Source organism: Lemur catta, chromosome 15, assembly GCF_020740605.2.
Source record: "Lemur catta isolate mLemCat1 chromosome 15, mLemCat1.pri, whole genome shotgun sequence".
In the NCBI taxonomy this organism is placed as follows: domain Eukaryota; kingdom Metazoa; phylum Chordata; class Mammalia; order Primates; family Lemuridae; genus Lemur; species Lemur catta.
The window spans coordinates 30462848-30481617 of NC_059142.1; positions in this window are offsets into that span (position 1 = coordinate 30462848).

Genomic DNA, 18770 nt, shown 5'->3' on the forward strand with positions numbered 1-18770 from the left:
GTGCCTACGTCTTTTATTTTTTTATGTGTTTTTTCCCCACCTAATTTTTTTCTATTTTTATTAGAGACAGGGTCTCACTCTTGCTCAGGCTGGTCTTGAGCTCCTGAGCTCAAACCATCTTCCTGCTTCAGCCTCCCAGAGTGCTAGGATTACAGGTGTGAGCCACGGGGCCCAGCCAGTGCGTAAGTCCTTTAAAATATTTTATATCTAACCTTCTTTTCTTATTGTGACATGTGCGTGAAATTTACCCCAAGCACCAATCGTCTCTTCGCTTGGAGTACCCTGTACCATAAATCAATTTTTCATTGTGGTACATATTTATAGATGTCTTAAACATTTCAATTTTATACATATTTAGCCTTATTTTTTTTTCCTTTCCACATATCATTCTTTAACAAAGCTTCTAAATAGCTTATATTTCAACCTGAGCACTGTGCACACACAATCCTCACCATGAGCCATGAGCTTCTCTTCTCCTACTGGCCAGCATCAGTCCAGGTATTTCATAGGCAAAAATTTCCCCCTTTCACATAAATTCTTGTTTCTTTCATAACAATTATTTTCATCTCTTGAAGGTCTACAGATGCTTTGTAATCAAATAAACTGAATTCGTCAATACCTACTGATCACCATCTCTGGGCCAGGCAAAGTGCTGGACGCTGAGGATAAAATAGTAGACTAAAGACAGAGTCCCTGTCTTCATGGAGCTTCTAATCTAAACATGCAAAAACACTTATTTCAGCCTGTTTTCTCACATATAAAGCAGGAATTGAGGAAAATGAAAATAAAATGCTTAGAACATAATATTTGGCACAAATTAGATGTTCAATTATTAATATTATAATATCTACCATAATGACAATGATAATAACCATTATGACTATTATGGTGAAGAAAAATATTGATCTCTTACTTTCACAGGCTATGGCTTTAGCCCCAGAGCATTTAGATTGCCAGCTCCATGATGCTTTTTGAAACAGTAAAAAGAGCTTGCACACTTCTGCTGCTGTGCTACTTACCTGAGAATTTAAGCCCCAGAATCAGATGGGTACAGATAGATTTAAATCTTAGCTCCACCAGTGACTAGCAGTGTAATTTGAAGCAAGTTATTAGTTTTCAGGTTTTATTTTTCTCATCTATAATATATGCAGAAGAGGCTCCATCCCCTGGAGTTTTTGTGAAGATTAAATATGAAAATAACTATTAATGCATTCAGCACAATGCTTGGGATCCAGTAAGTGCTTGATAAGTATTAGGCATAGATACTATTATTATCTCTTAATTCTGGTCTGCCAGGAGTCTGGGGCTTGGAGGACCCAGGAAATATTAACATGAAAATCCATTAGAGAGGTGAATCTTTTATTTGTTTGTTCTTCAGGGGTGTGAATTGAAAGCAATTTCACAACCCATAAGTATTTTGGAAAGGTTAATTTGGAGGCAATACACAGAATAAACTCAGAGTTTAAGATGCAAGACAACAGTGAGAAAGCTATTGACATCTTTGGAAAACTAAAGTTATAAGAATCTAGATTGATGCACTCAATACCCCTTTAGTCAAATTTGCTTGACTAAAGTATCTCAGGACATTCTTTGAATTTCTTCTTCTTTGTGGTTTTCTTGATCCCATACCATACCCATACAGCCTGATCAAAGCTCAATAAAAGTGAATTTTGACCTCTCTTTCTTCTTATCAATTATCACGGTCCTTCTTACTCATTCCTTCGAGTACTTTGTTCTTATGTTACTTGTGTGATTCCTATTTCCACTGTTATCTAATCCATTAGACACAGAACTTGGAGCCAAGGTAGTTTCAAGGCTAGAAACTAAAACCAAAGCCAAGCAAAAGTTGTAACTAAATCACTGATGTTGAGAGGCCAAGCTGAGCAAGAGATTCCAGGTTCCAGGAAACGAGATGAGAATCTGAGAAACCAGAACATTTATTCATTGCTCCATTACCCATCAAACTGATGCAACTAAGAACCTACACAGTTTCATAGACTGAACTAGGATCTGAGAGTGCAACGACTTGCAAAGGCCTGGCCTTGTGGGGCTTACCTGCTATGGTAAAGGCAGGCACCAATCAAATCATTGCAAAATCGCACCTGTGAAAAGTGCTACAGAAGTGATGTCCTAGGGGCCATAAGGGGAGGATGCAAGGTGGTCAGGGAGGTCACAGAGACAGGGACAATTGAACCGAGGTATGAAGGAGGATGATTGACTAGGGTTGAAATAGAGGTCATGCTAAGCAGTGCCTGGAGTAGTTTGCTAAGTCCCAGGTGCTTCCTATAGGATGTGGTAGAAGATCTGGTTGAAGCTGTAATTTGGAAGTGTCCAGCACATTAACTGCCATGTGAGTTGTATTTAACTCATGCTAGTTTTGAGCTCGGGGCCTCATGAAGCATATGTAACTCACACCTCTCTACCTTGGGAGCCACGTGAACTATTTTTCAAGTTGCATATAACACGCCCAGAAATCAATAAAAAATAATAAATTTTTCTTTAAATTAGAAAGGATCGTTTTGTTTTCGAAGTTTTTACTCTATTTTCATAATAAAACACTGTGGCAATGTGCTAGAGCCCTACAGTGCTCTATATCTTTACATTTGAATGCTCTTGGCTTTGTCTACTCTTCTTCCCTTGGACTTCTACTTTCCTGGAATAGCAAGTCAAAACTTGTCCTGTGGCCCTTCCAAATCTCTGTGGCTTTGAAAGGACACCAAACAAGGAACCAGGACAAGGAACCCAGCTCCACGTATCTAGATCCCACCCCAGCAGTGACCTGTCCGTCCACATATTCTCTGTACCTGGCTGAGCCCTTGCCTGGAAGGGATTGCACACATTTTACATATGAACCCTCTCTTGTATCTCTTTCACTTATTTCACACTCCTTTCCTATATTCCTACTTTGAGACTTGGGTAAGATCTACACTTCATCAATATTTCTTAGGTATTGTCTCTTCTAATATTCTCTCTCTCTCTCTTTTTTTTTTTTTAAGAGACAGAGTCTTGCTCTGTCACCCAGGCTGGAGTGCAGTGGCGTGATCATAGCTCACTGTAACCTCAAACTCCTGGGCTCCAGTGATCCTCCCACCTCAGCCTCCCAAGTAGCTAGGACTAGAAGTATGTACCACCATGCCCAGTTAATTTATTTTTATTTTTATAGATGTGAGGTCTCTCTATATGGCCCAGCCTCTAACATTCTCTTCAGTTGTGAGAAGACCCCATTCCCTGGACTGTACATGCTGAAGAGTGAGCAGCAAACAGCATCTATTTGAAACACATGGTCATTGAGATGCATAATCACTGACGCGCTCTCTGGCAACTAGGCAAGAACAGCAACCACTAAATGAAAATAGTTAGTGTTCCTTTTACTCAGGAATAGACAGAGCCTCCCTGTCTTCTCTTGTCAATGCTCACATGTGCAGCTGTCAGCAAACATCCCCCAATGCCTTGCTAAACACGGAGGAGGGGAGCTTCTCAGGCCTTTGATTATCCTCAGAATTTTGCACCTCCTGCCTTTATTTCTTCTCCACCCAGTTCTGACAGATCTGAATGACCCCACTGCTATTCTTCTGCCTCCTAAGTGACATCTGTGACTGCCCACTCTCCTCTCATTACCACGGTTCAAGGCATCTTCTTATGTTTATCACTTACCTGTATTGACAAACTCACTTCATTCACACTCTACCCTGGAGAAGGGAGAAGGGAAAGTATTAGGTTATTAAGTATGAAAATTCCATTTCCTTAAGTACAAAGTTTTGACAATTGCTATCTCTGACATTACAATTTAGTCAGGATGAAGACTGGTACAGAGCCTTGTGAAGGAGTGTATTTTTTTCAGCCATAAGGTCCCTTTCCCCTGAACATTTTTGCTCTCCTCAAATTTGCTAAGGGAAATATTTCACACCTTGTGAAATATGCTTACCATGGTGGAGCTCCTGAGAGGTGAGCAGTACCCACAGAATCCCATCTCCCCCACCACCAAGATGTCTCATAGGATGCCCTGAGGGATTTCCACCAAGTCCAAGAAGGAAATAATCCCCCAGCACATACTATGGGGAGTATAGGATAGACGTTCATGGACAGGATCCTCTCACTTCACGGTAAGAGAAAACTAGTGGGTGAGTGAAGGAAGACCCTTCTGGACCTGTCTTTGGGGAGGCTAATGTTGATTCTATATCAAAAATTGTACACAGGCCCTTTAGTTTTAATGATTAAATCCCCACGTATGAAAATTGGTACTTGGTACTAAACTGGAAAAAGTGCTTGTTCTCTGTGGTCAGCAGGAGTACACAGAACTGCAGGGCCTCTTCCAGGGAGCTCTCCATGATACGGAATGCCCAGGGTCCATCCCGCTATGCACTATGTCACCCTTGGAAGGCCCTAAAGGAATGTTCCCAGTGACCACCCAGTGTTCCCTGGAAATCTACGTGCGGCTCCAAGGCATAGTGGTCTCCGCGTCTTCACACCACCATCGTCCAGAGCCACATGTCCCTCTTCCCCACACTGTCTAAACCACTCGGAAACTATAAGAGAATGTGTCTCCAGGCAACATGGGGCCCACCAAACCATAAGGCCTGGACAGTGTCAGTTTGTCATGACTGTGACCTACTCTTTGAAAGGGCTGTCACAAGACAATTACCTGGGTTAGCCATTCTGGCCCAGATAACTCCAATGTTATTGTTATTCTCTGCAAACAGTTTTAATTTCCCAAATCTTTTCCAAATCCTCTATTTCCTTAGATCCACCTTGCAAATCTATACTCTTGGCAGGACAATGACTGTTATCCTGTTTTCACAGAGAGATGAGGAAACTGAGATCATGATTTAAGTTCTCAGACCTAGCAGTTGGCAGGACTGGGATTAGAAATTAGGTCTTCGTATGTTCCCTGCCTTCCCATTCCCTCCTTTTCACTACATTAACTTCCATCCCATGATGTTTGTGTGCACAGTTTGTCAATTTTGTTATTGAAAGTTCTTCTAATAATATTTTAATGGAGTTCTTATTCTTGTTACTATTACAGGAAATTCTAAATATTAATAAATTGTGTATTCAAAATGTATTGTTTAGCTTAAAAAATTATTTACAATGCATTTTACCATTGAAAGTGTGAAAATATTGTGGTTAGAGTTTCAAAGTGGCCCACAAGACCCTAATATGGTAGAGAAAGAAGTATTAGCAGAAGAACTGGGCTCTAAATTCTACTACAATCTACCTCCCTAGCCTAGAGCATGAATCTATGCAAGCTCATAACTCTGTTGAGCTTGGAGCTTCCCAGAAGGAACAGTAGGTTCACAGAGGATTAAGTGCCTCCATGTTGTGATGCCAGGATAGGGGCCCAATGGTAGCCCTTCCAAGGACTGGTTTCCTCTAAGTCAAGTATCATAAGTGGATAACTAGCCTTCCTAAGTCAGATCTAAGCTCCTTGCTTTGAAACCCTCCTACTCACAAAGCTGTGCGTATCATGTGTCCTGGCACTAAATGACCAAGGAATAAAGAAGCCTCGTTGCCATTGACTGAATTCCCCTTCTGTGATGGGGCCAAAGGGGATTAATTGTGGAGAGAGATGCCACCTCCTCTAGAGATGCTCACTGAGTGTAAAAGATACATGCATGAGCTGTGGGAGGCAAAGAAAGGTGGTATTCCCACTTAGTGCTCTTTGGGGTTTTTTTTTGTTTTTTCATTTCAGGGATGTTCATTATTAAAAAGGTGAAGTTTAAACATAAGCTCCACACACTCTCCAATCCATGTGGAATCCCAAGGGTTGGGAAAAGTCCCAAATAATCCTCTCTCCACATCAGCACCAAAATGGGAAAATAGCTCTTCAGTATTCGCTGGTCAACAATGTAACCAGCACTGTCCTAAGCCCTGAAATATAGATAAGTGAAGTTCAGTCTCTGTCCTTGAAGAATGTATTTTTGCGATGGGACATCAGATGGAAAAAATATCATAATGAGAAAAAAAATTGCTATTAATTTTTTTTTGAGACAGAGTCTCGCTCTGTTGCCCTGAGTAGAGTGCCGTGTCGTCAGCTTAGCTCACAGCAACCTCAAACTCCTGGGCTCAAGTGATCCTCCTGCCTCAGCCTCCTGAGTAGCTGGGACTACGGGTGCACACCACCATGCCTGGCTAATTTTTCTATTTTTAGTAGAGACAGGGTCTCACTCTTGCTCGAACTGGTTTCAAACTCCTGACCTCAAGCAACCCTCCTGCCTCAGCCTCCCAGAGTGCTAGGATTACAGGTGTGAGCCACCTCATCTGGCCATTTTTGAGTTCATAATGAGAGAGTGATCTTTGTCATCTATGCTTCTTTGAAAAAAAAATAAAAGTAAAAATTTTAAAGTATTTTAATGGCGGCTAGGAAACAATACTACAGAACTGAACTGAAAAACTAAAGTAACAAGAGAAAGGAAGCAGGTTGGGAAGGGCTTTACAGAAGAGGGAAAATTAAGCAAGGTCTTAGAAGATGAATAGCATTTCACCAAATTGGGAAAAGAGGGAGGGAGAAAGAACAAGGAAGGGTGTTCTGGGTAGAGTTAATAGCTTATGCCAGCGTGTCTCTACCTCAGCACCATGGACAATTTGGGCCAAAAAATTCATTATTTAGGGAGCTGTTCTGTGCACTGTAGGATGTTTAGCAGCATTCCTGGTCTCTATCCACTAAATATCAGTAGCACAATTTTTTTCCAGTTGTAACAAACAAAAATGTCTCCAGACATTAGCAAATGTCGCCTCAGGAACAAGGAGAATGGCATGTTTGGGGGATGAAGGTCCATGAAGCTGAAGCCCAGTGTTCACAGACATCAGTGGCCAAAGATAAGTTTGGCAAGTGAGTTGTGGCCAGGTAGTGAGAGGAGGTTAAACGCTTGCCATGAAAGTGACATAATTCTCTATGCCCTAGAAATCCAGATGGGAATTTCAAACAGAAATGGCATAATTTGAGTTTCGAAACGATAACTGGAAGTGGTATTGATAACGGCTTGGAGGGGCAGAGGCTCGGGTCAGAGAATTCAATTAGAGAGTGACACGTCCTGTAAGAAAACTAATACATCTACCCTGCTTCCTTGTCACTCAGGTCTGCAGATTAGTCCATGACTCTTATCCTAAGGACTTCCTCTCAGGCCCAGCCAAACACGCCTGGCCTTGGCTTTGCCCTGGTAGCTTGTTCTTCTGAAGGCTGAGAACACCTGCAGCTTTGCCCCCCTTATTTTAGCAACAATTCTTGAAGCAGCCAGAAGCCTACACCCAGAAGCCCTTGCAACTGTTTGTTGTGTTGTTGCTAATGGAGCCTGAGGTCTAACAGGGGTTTCCAGGGCGTGTTGATTAGTTCTCTGCTACCCAGGGAGCCAGGGACACCGTGTGCGTAGGGGCTGCTCAGCTTAGGACCCGGCAGTCGGAACTCATGGTTATTTAAAGCCTCCAACGGTAGTGTCAATGCCACTATGACATTTTTTTTTTTGAAGATGCTTTTAGGGACCAAGAGTAATGGCTGGCTAATATCTCCACTTAGCCTTGCTAATTTGGGATTTGGGCTGCAATTATAAACAGCTGCTGCAACATCTCTAGATTCCTAGGCAAAAAAAGGGGGTGACTTAGGAAATCTGCCTTGGGCCTATTCAAGATTTTTGTAGCTGAATTTTCTCCCTTGGGAATGAGACCCCATGGGTAGTAGGATCAGAACTTCTATCACATTTGAAACAAATGTGAAGAATACTTGAAAATTCCCATGCTGAGAGCATTTATGAAAATAGTCATCTCCAAATATGGCCCTCAAAGGGATCCATTCCTTCACTGACTCATCAAGGTATTTAATCAGCTATATGTCGGGTACATCCTCTGTGCAGGCAAAATAGTCCTGAGTATACAATGAAGAAAGAGTGTGCTCCCTGCCCTAGAGAAGCTTATGTGTGAATTGTTAAACCAAAAGGCAAAAAAAAAAAAAAAAGCTATTATACAATGAGATAATGATTATAATAATTCTGTGTCATATGTATGATGAATGGATAGGTCATAGAGTAGAAGTTCTTAAACTCTCCCTTGGAGTAAAGAACAGCTTTCCACAACAGGATTGACTCACTGAGAACTGAGACCAGGTCTGTTTTTGTACACCACTGTATTCCTGGAACTTAGGGCAGTGCCTCTCACATAGTGATGCCCAAATATCTGCTAAACAGCTGAATTAATTAATGAGGTAGTGATAATGCTGACATTTGAAGGATCCAGATAGTCTTGGCACCAAGAAACAGTATGCTCAATACTAGAGTCCTTCCAAATCTTCTAAAAGCCCTGGGGACCAGCAGAGGGGTACCTTCAAAAATACCAAGACCCCTAATTTTTCTAATACACTCAGAGTGCAGTTGAACTGGTGAGATATTCATGAGGGTTACTGCCTTTGAAGTAATACCGTCAGGCAATACGTTTGTCATTTTGATGTTACCGTATAGCAAAGGAACATTTTCCTTGATTATCTTGTCCTGCAGAAATGGAACAGGAAAAACAAGCATGTAACTCCTTAAAGCTCTGGAAAATATAAAATGAGACTCAAATGTCTAGATATTGTTTCCCTTGGCTCGGAGCCACTGGAAACCTCAAGGTCTTTTGCAATGAAACTCTGTTCAAAATATGATACCTAGGCTTTGTTGTGGAGAAAGCTCTGATGCAGTGAAAGTACACTGGACTGGGAATTATGAAGCTCTGGAGATTTTCCTTTTTAACCCCAGGAAAATCTCTTTTCCTCTTTGCACTTCAGCTCCCTTCTCTGCCCTTCCTCTATAACATAGTCATGGTGAAGATTACATGGGAGCGGGGCTGTGAATGTTTTGCAGAAGGCCAAATGCTTTACAAATACAACTCAATCCAACAAACATTTATTGAGCCCTACACTGGACTACTTAAGGAAGAACAGTAAGAAGGACTAGACTTCATCCTCAGTGAGCTTACAAACTTTTGGGAAGACACATGTGAAAACACATATCTGTAATACCTGGCAGGGTTGGATAAACCCCCTAATTCTGAAAGACCCCTTAACATATTGGATGAGACTGACAAAAGAAAAGACCCAAATGGATCACATTTAAAACACTTTCTATTGCTGCATAACCAATTACTACAAATTCAGTGACTTTAAAGCAACAGCCATCATTAATTTCACAATTTCTGTAGGTCAGAAGTCCAAGCACGGCATAGCTAGGTTCTCTCCTGAGGGGGAGAATCTGAAATCAATATGTCACTGGGGCTGTGTTCTCATCTGGATCTCCTGGTCCTCTAGCTCACATGCTTGTAGGCAGAATTCAGCTCCTTGCTCCTTGCTCACTGTCAATGGGGGTTTCTCTTAGCTCTCCCAGGCTGCTGTTAGGTCCTAAAGTTCTCTCTCAGATCCTTGCTACTTGGGCCTCTTCATCTTTAAAGCCAGAAAAAGCAACGATAACAACAAAAAACCCTTCCACACCCATGTTGGATTTCCTACTCTAGAGAGCTGAGTCTTTCTTAAGGGTTCACCTGATTAGGTCAGCTCCACCCAGAATAATCCTCCTTTCTTAAAATTAATTGTGCCATATGACATAACCTAATCACTGGAGTGACTGTCCTATAATATTCACAAATTGCACCTATACGCAAGGGAAGGGGATTATACATGATGTGTACACCAAGGGGCAGGAATCCTGAAGGCTATTTTAGAATGTTGCCTGCCATATACCACTAGCTACTCATCAAAGTTTCCCAAAGCCTTAGGAGCCACTCCCTTTTTGTCCCTAACCCTACAGTAGTGTGTGCTTGGCAGGCTTCATGAGGATGAACTCCGTTACCCAGCTGAGCCTCTGTCTGTTTTGTCTGGTGATCTGGTTTTTACGGGTCATGGGAGTGAAAAGAAGGAATAATGTATGCAGAGGGTCTAATCCTGTCAGGTATATTAGAGCTTTATAAACAATGTCTCATTAATCCTCACAGCAATTTGTACAGTGTATATGCTCAGGTGGTGTTTTACAATTGCAAACTGAGGCTCAGACCTCAAAACAACACAGCTATGGAAACTTGGAACCAGCATTTAAACCCAGCTCTGTCTTCATGCCCATTCTGTCTCCACTGTACCACACTGGAAGGTTACTCTGGGCCTCTTAGGTGTCACCAGTGGTTTTCCTAGTCTTCATCACCCTGGTATGACCCTTTACAGAGCCTTGTTCTAATTCATTTCCAACCTTCCTTCCATGGCTAAACCACCTGGATATCCCATGACACCTGTCTCCCCACTTATTCTTCTTCCAAGACTGCCCACATCCTCTTCCCACGGTGCTACACACTTTCTGAAAGTACATCATTCTCAGAATGCTGCCAGGGTGCGTGTGTTTCCATTACAAGAATGGGAGTCATGGGTTCTGGATTTTCAAAGGTTGTCTTAATTTCATATAGATTATCTCATTGTCAGCTCATGTCTTTGATGCTAGTTCTGAAAATTTCTTTACCACATTAAGAACTCAAAGAACATGATCACAAAATAAAAGAAAGTTCTCACTTCTCTTTGGAGACTTATTGTACTCATCCTCCAGGAAAAGTATTTATAACCACTGCATATGAAAGAGTCATAATATTGTCTAATGGGTATGTATTGAGTTCCTTGGCTACCCCTTCTGGGAGATGAGAGACTCCCTTTGCAAGGTGCAGGACTTCCTCGAGGCCCCTATGATACTTGCTGTTGGGTTCACATACACATACGTACACAATAGGATTTGATTGTGATAATTCTTTCTTTGCGCGATTAACATATTTTTCTGCTTGTGATTATCGGAGAGCTTAACAACTTGAAAGACTTCATAAAGAAATGAAGAGCTTTCCTCAGGGACAGTGTTTATTGAAAAAGAAAAGAAAAAAATACAGAGCTGTTATCTAGATGAGCTAATATCAGTGTGAGTTAATTAATATTATGCAGAGAAGGTCATCCAACCTAGTCCAACCATTTCCCGATCCTTTTCATGTCATGCTGAGCACAGAAAATGATGACATGCGTGGGGCATATGGCGTAATCAGATAGGTAATCACAGCAGGAGCCACTGCTGTGGGGCTCTGTCCATGCTTAGACCAGCTTTAGGCCCTGAAAACTGAAGAACACAGTATGTCCACATATCCCTTTCCCATTTTACATACAGACACACAAGTTGGAAAGCTCTTCTTGACTCAACAGAGAATGCTTAGTCAGCAAATGAGTATTACCAGGTGTTCAATGTAATGACTATTTACTGAATGTTTATTATGTAAATAAAACACTTTCATCACCCTCAAAAAAACTCACAGTCTAGTATAGAAACACATATACGCCATCATTAGGAGAGAAAATCATTTTTTTTGGTGGGAGGAGAAATGTAATTGGTTGATAATGGTTACCTGAAGCACTGGTTGAGAAGAATTCTGAGGCTTCCAAGAACAGATGAAAACATTGTGATTACTTAACAATTTTTGCCATGTGGGGAAATAGGGGAAGTAGCATAAGCATGCAAACCACACACCTGCCAACCGTGTTCCTTTAACTGCAGTAAATGAGATTAAAAGTCCATTATAGATTTTACTTTCAATTGTGACATATTACTCATATGGCTATATTGTGTTTTCATTATCCTCCCTAGTAATTACCATTGTGTTTAGTAATCAACACCACTGATTTACGCAAGTTACTTTCAAGTTGATCACTCTAGCACTTAAAAACAATAGCTTTGAATGGAGTTATTTCCTGGGAGAATGTTAAATGTTTCCGAGTTCAGCTATCCAAGGAAAGGCGGCTCCCTGCATGTAAGGGAAGAGAATGAAACATTTTCTGGCAGCTGGAGCAAGATAAAGTGTTCAAATAAGTGCCATAGTGGGTTGGGAGTGAATGGGAGTAACTTGCTGTTTCCTGCCTAAAATTGTACTGTTGGATGCATTCAGCTGCCTTACGCAGCATTCTTTTAATTACTGATATAAATCCTGATAGGGTCCCTCAAGGGATCAGAAATAACCTTTAGCCATTATGTCTACAAACAATGGCAGGGCTGCAAAGGAAAGGTAGCTGGTGCAAATGGTTCCAAGGGAACTCCTCCGTGTCCAATTTATTGTTTAAGCGACACACTACAGAGCTGGCTGCTTGTGGATCTAGGTCCCAGTCCCAGATCTTTAACTCACAAGAGCAGACTCTAAGGTCTCATGTCTCAGCAGATTAAAGGCTAAACCTATAGCCTGGAAACGGTTGGAAAGAAGGATTAGGCACCATGGTAGGCAGGGCTGTGATCTTATATTATCATTGAAGGAGAGGACATGGGAAGAAATATGCCCCTTACTAGGTGCATACTTTGTACCAAGCACTTTAGATTTTACTATAAATGTAAAGGAGGCAACTTTTAAGTTGAGGATACTCCCAAATATGGGCTGGGAAAGGAACATGACACTTCTTGCCCATGGTTGTGAAAATAAAGACCCTAAATGGCAGTTCTTAGATGCATCATCCAAGAAGAGACTCAAGTCAAAGAGACCATCTGAAATCTGGACACCAATCTAGATATGGTTAGGTGCAAAAAGGAAGCTTAGGTTTTCAGATAAAAATGGCAAGGAGCCATGAGAGCTCTTGCCAGGTCCTTCTACCTCTCATCATCCTGGATCTGATTCCTAGAATCCCAGCCAAGATCAGAAGTGGCCTCCCCATCCCCATGTGTGCATGAGAGAAATTCAATAGGTATTTGGCCCTGTCAATTTAAAAGCTTTTCAATGAGGCTGTAACTTTCTCACAGGGGGACGATGGAATGAGTGAATAAATATGCTTGTTTCATGAGCAAGGTCAAGCTTACTTTCCCTTGCATTTGACCTGGATTGGTTAGAATTTCTCATATTAAAAATCTTGGTAAAGACTGAATTTATTTTCTTCCTGAGGGACTGATCTTTCAAAATAAAAACAGCAACAACAAAATGCAAACCAATTTTAGAAGAAAGAGGAATGTGTGAGAAGAAGACCCTGAGAGCTATATTTCTTTGGAGTTGCTTCTCCTCTGCTTTAGCCAAGACTCATAAAGTCGCCTTTCATTTTAAATAGGGACAGCATAGGAAGTTCACCCCCACCTATCTTCAGTTCCAGAAAGGCATATGATTATGGAAAGACTTTATTAACTCAATATAACTGCATTTCTTGAAGAAATATGGTAATCTCAATTTAGGAAATCTCTGTTCATTTCTTCCCTAACTGGATACAATCTGTGATACGAGTTTTGGTAAACAGATACTCTAACTGTACATTGGACAGAGATTCAAACTATTACCCTACATGTGAAAATGAAATCAAAGTGTTACCTTCCTTATGCATAGAAATTTGCAGGGTACGAGTGCCTTTATAACTTCTGTCATAATTAATCCTTAGCATAATCCCCATGATATAAATCAAATACATTGGGGTTCATTCAGGCTAAATAACAATTCAAGGCAGCTTAAAGCTAAGACTTTAATCCAGTTCTCTAAGGTGATGGTATTAAGAGGTGGGGCCTTTGGAAAGTTATTAGGTCATGAAAGCTCCACCCTCATGAATGGGAGTAGTGCCCTCATAAGAGAGGCCTGAGGGAGATTATTCACTCCTTCTGCCATTTGGGGACACAGCTAAAAGGGATCATCTGTGAGGAAGAAGACTCTCACCAAACAATAAATCTTTCTGCCTTGATCTTAGACTTCCCAGCCTTTAGACCTGTGACCAATATATTTCTGTTATTTGTAAATTACCAAGTATTTTGTTATAGCAGCCTGAGTAGACTAAGACAGACCCTAAATCTGGAGCTCTTTCCACCGCATCAGGGAGAACTATGGAAATGTCTACCACCCAATCCTTCCTCCCCCTGGGAACACAAACAATTAATGAAATTGGTATCCTTGCCATTTGTAATTTACACTAAACAAAATGGAACTGGATCCCTTCATTTGAAAATTAAATATGAATTGAAGAGCTGATCTCCATTTAACTGAAAGCGGAAAGTAAAAACATACATTTGACCTACAGCTACAGGGATTTGCAAACCATAAAGCGGAGAAGGCTGAGCACAGACTCTGAGGGTGCTGAGGGCACCCTGCTACTTTGAAAGCTTCATGGTGGGTGAATCCACAGAATGGGGCATCTGGCAGAATGGAAGACTTTTGCTCTTCAGGTTCTAGGGACTTAACCCACAGCAATGTTGTCAGAGGCCATTTAGGTAGTTTCAATTATTAGAGCATATTCTGGTTCAGAACAGGCAGCCAATTTGGGTGGACAGAAGCCCAGCTGGGTATCCTTTCTTGTACTTGGGCTTTGAAGGGATAAGTACGAATGCTTTTAGAAACCACAGGCCCTCATTCTCAGTTTCCTTGGAGGATACAGGCCAAAAACTCAGGCTCTAGACACAAAGCAGAGACAGGGAGGCAGAGCCAACAACCTGCTAGGAGGGGACATCCCTTGGAAGCCTTCATTTGCATTTGCACACCAGGCTTGTTAGGTACAGGCCTAACACCTTGAAGAACTGCAGGAGCTTTCCCCATGAGAGCCTAAGCCTTCCTGTTGGTAGTGGGATTCTCAGCGTACTGGAAAGGAGTAGAGGTAGTTATGAGTTCCCCTTGTCGCTGGAATAAGTAGGGATAGACCTAAATGACCACTTACATCTCTGATATTTTGCCTTGGAAAGCTAAGAACTTATTTTCTTCCTAGTGGCAAAAGACCTAGGAACAAGGCCCTAGGTTCCCATATCAAACCATTCCTTCTGATAGGTTCCAATATTACCTAGATGCTGAGAATGCCACAATTTTTATATTCGGTCCAGACCCTTTCCAGTGCTCTAGACCAGGGGTCAGAAAAATTTTTCTGTAAAGGATCACAATGCTTTAAAAATATAAAAAGCAAATAAACATCCCTATTAAAAAGTGGGCAAAGGACATGAACAGAAGCTTCTCAAAAGAACAAAAACAAATGGCTGATAAATGTATGAAAAAATGCTCAGTGACACTAATCATCAGGGAAATGCAAATTAAAACTACAGTGAGATATCACTTTACCCTGGTTAGAATGGCTTTTATTAAAAAGTCCAAAAACAATAGATGTTGGCGTGGATGCAGAGAGAAAGGAAAGTTTATAGTCCCCACTGTTGGTGGGACTGTAAATTAGTACCTTTATGGAAAACAGCATGGCAATTCTTCAAAGAACTAAAAGCAGACCTACCATTTGATCCAGCATCCTACTTTTGGGTAGTTGCCCAAAGGAAAAGAAGACTTTTCATCAAAAAGACACCTGCACTCAAATATTTACTGCAGCACAATTCACAATTGCAAAGATGTGGAGTCAACCCAAGTGCCCATCAATTCATGAGTGGATTAACAAAGTGTAGTATATGCATACCATGGAGCACTACTCAGTCATAAAAAGGATGAATTAATACCTGTCGCAACAATCCATATGGAACTGGAGACCACTATCCTAAGTGAAGTATCTCAAGGATGGAAAAACAAACACCACATGTATTCACTATTAAATCGGAAATAATTGATGAGAACACATGAACAGAGGGAAGTAAAACTCTGTGGAAATCAACTGGGGAGCAGGAGGGGCAAAAACCTACCTAATGGGTACAATGAATACTATCTGGGTGACAGGCACACTTATAGCCAGGACTCAAGCATTACAAATGTGATCCATGTAACCTAAACATTTGTATCCCCTTAATATTTTGAAATTTAAAAAAGCATAAAAATATAAAACGTATTTTTAAACCAGGTCTGGGCCAGAGTTAGTCCTCAGGCTATAGTTTGCTGACCACTGCTCCAGATCTCCTCTACTTCATTCCTCCTCTCCTTAGCCCTTTTGCTTCTACCATCTGCCGCTTTTTTTTCTTTTCCTCAATAACAGTGAACCTTCAAATCTGAGAGCAATGTGATATTTAGAGGCACTGAATGTCATGCAAGGATATGCTAAATAAAGTTGAGTGGTTGTAGTAGTCCTCTACTGCTGGGAAACAAATTACCCAAAAGTTTGTGGCTTAAAATAAGAACAAATATTTATCATTATCATCCCTGACAGTTTCTGTGGGTCAAGGAGCCAGAACTGGCTTAGCAGAGCAGTTCTGGCCCAGGGTCTCCCAGGAAAATGCTGTCAAAATATTGGGCAGGCTGACAAGCAGACCCTAAAATATATATGGAAATGCAAAATACGTAGAATAGAAAAAAACAATTTGAAAATAACAAAGTTGGAGGAATTTCCCATCCTGGTTTCAAAACTTACTTTAATAAAGCTATGGTTATCAAGAACAGTGTGGTACTATACCAGAAATAAATCCTTAGATTTATAGTCAATTGATTTTTGGCAAAGAAGCAAGGCAATTCATTGGAGGAAAGGATAGTTTGTTAAAAAATGATGCTGAGAAAATTGAACTTAGACTCTCACCTTATATGATATGCAAAAGTTAACTCAAAATAAATAATAGATTTAAATTTAAGAGCTAAAAACGATAAAATATTTAGAAGAGAATAAAGAAGAAAGTCCTCAAGACCTTAGGTTAAGTAGAAAATTCATAGATACAACACTAAAAACATGATACATAAAAGAAAAAAAATTATAAATTGGACTTCATCAAAATTTAAAACTTTGGCACTTCAAAAGATACCATTAAGGAAAGACAAGCCACAAACTGAGAGAAAATATTTGCAAAACACTTATCTGATAAAGGACTTGGATCAAAAATTTACAAAGAACGCTAAGAACTCAATAATAAAAAGACAAACAACCCAATCATAAAATGATCAAAAGATATGAACTGACATTTCACCAAAGAAGATACATGAATGGCTAATAAGCACATGAAAATATGCTCAACATCATTAATCATTAGAGAAATGCAAATTAAAACCACAGTGAGATGCTATTTCACACTCACCAAAATAGCTGGAATAAATAAGACAAATAATAACAGATGTTGGCAAGAATGTGGAGAAATGGGAACACATACATTTTCGGTGGGAATGAAAAATAGTGCAGCTGCTGTAGAAAAAACAGTTTTGCAGTTCTGCAAGTAGTTAAACATAGACTTATCACATTCAATTCCACTTTTAGGTGTACATGCAAGAGAGCTGAAAACATGTACACACAGACTTGCACATGCATATTAATAACAGCTTTATTCATAACAGCAAAAATGTAATAACAACCCAAATATCATCAACTAATAAAATAAAATGTAGTCTATTCATATAATGGAAAGCTATTCAGCAAAGAAAGAAATGAATAAGCTACTATTACACACTACAACACACATGAACCTCAAAAACATCATGCTAAATGAAAGAAACCAGACATAGGTAACCACATTATTATTTTATTGCTATGAAATGTTCAGAAAAGACATATTTATAGGTGCAGGACATAGATGAGTGGTTGCTTAAGGGTAGAGGTGGGGAGGAGGGCTAATTGCAAATAGGCATGAGGAATATTATTGAGGGGATAAAAATGTCCCTAAATTGATTCATTGTGATAGTTGCATCAGTCAGTAAAGTTACTAAAAATCTTCACATTTACATCTGAAATCGTTCGATTTTATGATATGTAAAATATATTCCAATGAATCTGTAACTGGACAGGGCTTCAGTCATTAGAAGCCTCAGCTGAGACTGGAAGATTCACTTTCAAGGTGGCTTACTCACATGGCAGGGGAATTGGTGCTGGTTGTTGGTTTTCCTCCACACAAAGGCCTCTACAAAAGGCTGTTTGAGTGTCTTCACAACACAGGACAGCCAGCTACCCCAAAGAGAGAGAACCAGACATCATCTATCTTTTTACGACCTTTCCTTCGGAAGTCAGAACATCACATCTTCCACATTCTCCTCATTAGAAGTTAGTCACCAAGCCCAGCCTAAACTCAAGGGGAGGAGAATTAGGATCCACCTTTTGAAGAGAGGCATGTCAAAAAATGTGTGGAGACATTTTTAAATAACAGACTCTTCAGTCAACCCCTTGGATCTCCTCAGGGTGGACTGGATGGAAATTATTCTTATCTCAAAAAAAAATAAATAAATAAAACCACTTGACTGTTCCCCAATGAGGGAAAAAAATACAGGCAGATTTCTGGTTACACATGGCAGACTCAACACACACGTACTTCCACTTCCTCTCAAAACCCGGATAGAATGATAGTAACGGGGGAAAAGTGAAAACTCATAAAGACAAAGAGAACAGAAAAAAAGACAATAGATTTTTTTCAATGTTAAGAACATTTCTGAAGATGAAAAAGGATAATTGCATGTTTATAGACTCACTAGAAGGGAAAACAAAACCAAAGACTACTAAGGGTAAATCCAAATACAGAAAGCTGATTTGGGGTCACATGTTTCAGAAGGCTTGAGAGTTTGAAACACCAGATATCTCTGGAAGCAGAGTTAAGGGATAAGACTGAAAACAGAATGGGTTGGAGGCTACACACACACACACACACACACACACACACACACACACATGCACGCACATAGAGAGAGAGTAGTTAGTTGGTTCCCCTTTTTCCCTCCTGACTCCTGAGCAACCCAGGAGTCCTCCCCAACCCAGACTGAAATTGGAGGCTGGATCTCTGGGGAAGTGAACCACACTGGCTCTAAACTGAGGATACCAGGCATAGACAGGAGCAGGTTGAAGTGCCATACCAAAAACAGGGCTAATAAATTGAATGTCTATATTCTGAATGGTAAGACCGTTACCTCCCTTCAATTGTGTGGCTCCCAGACCTCTGTCAGACTGTCTTATGATACACCTTGGACAGGATTTGTATATT